The sequence below is a fragment of the Salvia splendens genome, chromosome 12 (assembly GCF_004379255.2).
Source record: "Salvia splendens isolate huo1 chromosome 12, SspV2, whole genome shotgun sequence".
NCBI lineage: Eukaryota > Viridiplantae > Streptophyta > Magnoliopsida > Lamiales > Lamiaceae > Salvia > Salvia splendens.
In genome coordinates this window covers 15176709-15180201 of record NC_056043.1, presented here as the reverse complement: position 1 = coordinate 15180201, position 3493 = coordinate 15176709, and positions in this window count along the sequence as shown.

Sequence of the window (3493 nt, the reverse complement as noted above, 5' to 3'; positions counted from 1 at the left end):
AGGTAAATGCAATGGGAAGTTGGAATCTAGATGGGAGTTGGAACCCCGGGAAATAGAGGGACGCACCCTGCAAGAACCATCCCAATTTTAGATGGTCTGACAACGATCCGAACCAGCCACCCCGCAACAGAACACCCAGTTGACACATCAACCAGAAAGACAGACTAATTGGTCTGGGAGAAATCAGGAGGGGCAGAACAGCTGGAACAACCGGAACCAGGGAGATCACTCTAATTGGGGGAACATGAATCAGAATCAGGGGAACTCTTATGTGCCGCCACACCAAAGGAACTACACCGGAAATTATCAGAATCCCCAACCACTTACCAGGGGAATCAAGGGCCGGGAAATCAGTATAACAACAGTTCAGGAGGTCAAGGAAACTTTCGCCAGAATCAAGGAAGTGGTCCACATATGGGTCCAGGACCAAGTTCTGGCCAGTCTAGTTCCAAACCACCAAGGAATCTAGAGGATATGGTACATGATTTAATCAGTTCTCAACAGCATATGCAGAACAACTTGCAGTCCAACAATGACGTGGTGCATAAGCTCCAGGATGCTCAATTGGAGCAGAAGGTAGCAATGGATATGTTAGCAAAACAAATGTCCCAGATCGCAACATCCTTGAGCGAGATGCGAGGAAACGAAGGGAAGATTCCTGCCTCAGTAAGGCCACCAGACAGAGCTAACATCAGTCAAATCACTTTAAGATCTGGGCGAGGTTATGAATGTCCAGCGATGAGGAAGGAGGAAGAAACGCCTTCCGTGAAATGTAATGAAAAGAAGGATCTAATTCCTGAGTCCAAGAATTCAGAAGCAAAGGGTTCTAGGAATAGAGATGACCTTTAGGCAGGTGATCTAGGGAGACCTTTACCAAGTATGGCTGAACCATTTTTCCTAGACCCAGAGCCGGAAGTAGAAAATGAAGTACTGGGAAAGGAATCAAGCAAACTTCCAGCTGAAGATTCTACGGGTGCAGCGAAACAAGTGAAATCATTCCCGCACCGAGGAGAGGCTAAGAAAAAGAGGGATGAGCCTGTGGATTTTATGGACATTTTTGGGAAATTGGAGATCAACTTACCATTTCTGCAAGCTTTGAAATTGTCGGTATTCAGTAAGTTCATCAAGGAATTCATAGCTGGTAAGACCAGACCCAGTGAGAAGATTCTGATTGGAGAGAATGTGTCGGCAGTGATCCAAAAGCGAAGAATGCCCTCGAAATGCACTGATCCAGGTATGTTTACCTTACCTATTTCCATCGGTGATGTAAAAATTGAGCATGCCATGTGTGATCTAGGGGCATCGATAAATGTTTTACCTTTTTCCATTTACAAAAGGCTGGTAGGAGTAGGGATGGTAGACATAAAGGTGGTAATCCAACTGGCAGATAGGTCGTGCATTTTTTCAGAAGGAGTTTTAGAAAATGTTATCGTCAAAGTGCATGATTTTCTATATCCTGTCGATTTCCATGTTATTAAAATGAGTGATAATGAATCTGCTGAGTCTAGCGGCGTGCTTCTAGGAAGTCCTTTCCTCTATACCGCTAAGACCATAATTGATGTTTTTGATGGGACCATATGCCAGGATTATAATGGGGAGAAATATACGTTGAGCATAGATGAGGCAATGAAGAAACCACTAGATGTTGAAAATTTACATGCTATCGATGTTATTAACCCCCTGGTCCAGGAATATCTTGAGACTGAGTTGATGCAGGAGCAGGTTGTTAATTCGGAATTAAGTCACTCTATTGACAGAGAGGTAGCTGGATGGTGCGAGGCAATGCACAAAAGGGAATTATCGGATGAAGAGTTGGCCGAAGCTATTTCGAAGTTCTGCACGAATCCGGAGTCAGCTAGGTCAAGAGGATCAGCTCATGTGGATAGTATGGAAAATTCTCCCAGGTCTGGGAAGGGAATGAAAACTGATGAAGAAAATGATCCCTTGCCCCAGGAAACAAGCATCCCCAAGAAGAAATTGAAAATGCTCCCACCAGGACTCAAGTATGCTTATCTAGAAGAAAATGAGACTTTCCCGGTCATCATCAATAGCAACTTGACCGAGGAACATGAAAGTGATCTACTTGAGGTAATCAGAAGGAATAAAAAGGTGATAGGAAGGACTCTCTCGGACCTAGTTGGAATCAGTCCTGATCTTTGCATGCACCACATTAGGCTGGAGGAAGGTGCAAAAGCCTGTAGAGACCCCCAACGTAAGCTGAATCCGAACATGAGAGAGGAAGTTCTAAAGGAAGTTTTGAAACTGCTTTCGCTGGGTATCATTTACTCTATCCCAGATAGTGAATGGGTCAGCCCGGTTCATATGGTACCTAAAAAGTCAGGGATATAGGTAGTCAAGAATGATAAGAATGAATTGGTGCCCACTCGACTTGTCACTGGGGGAGGATGTGCATCGATCATAGGAAACTGAATGAAGCAACCAAGAAAGATCATTTTCCATTACCTTTCATTGATCAGATGCTAGAGAGGTTGGCTGGAAAACAATATTTTTGTTTCCTTGACGGATATAGTGGATACTTCCAGATCTATGTAGATCCCGAAGATCAAGAGAAGACTACTTTTACTTGCCCTTTTAGCACGTACGCTTATAGAAGGATGCCGTTTGGGCTGTGCAATGAGCCAGGGACTTTTCAACGGTGCATGATGAGCATCTTCTCGGATCTGCTGGAGGATTGTATCGAGATTTTCATGGATGATTTCACCGTATATGGAAACTCTTTCGATTCCTATTTAGCAAGTTTGGACGTAGTATTGAGGAGATGTCGGGAGAAGAATTTAGTCCTCAACTTTGAAAAATGTCACTTCATGGTACCCAAGGGAATCGTCCTGGGGCATGTAGTCTCAGAGAAGGGCATACAGGTGGACCCAGCAAAGGTCGATGTGATTTCGAAATTGTCTTACCCTACGAATCAGAAAGAAGTTAGGGGATTCCTAGGGCATGCAGGGTTTTACAGAATATTCATAAAGGATTTCGCGAAGATTGCTCAACCGCTCACCCATCTGTTGCATAATGATGTTGATTTCGTTTTCGGCGAGGAGTGACAGGAGGCTTTTCAACTACTGAAAGATAAATTAGTATCTGCCCCTATTATCAGAGCACCTGACTGGAGTCTGCCGTTTGAAATAATGTGTGATGCAAGCGACTACGCAGTGGGGGCGGTACTAGGTCAAAGAATCGATGGTAAAAGTTACGTGATCTTCTATGCCTCGAAGACACTCAACCAGGCCCAGAAAAACTATGATACCATGGAAAAGGAAATGTTAGCCGTTGTGTATTCATTTGAGAAATTTCGACCATACTTACTGGGGCCGAGAGTGATTGTTTTTACCAACCACGTGGCTATCAAGTACTTGCTGGCGAAGAAGGAGTCCAAGCCAAGGTTAATCCGTTGGGTGTTACTGTTGCAGGAATATGATCGGGAAGTCAAAGACAAGAAGGGGACAGAGAATAGAGTGGCCAACCATCTGAGTAG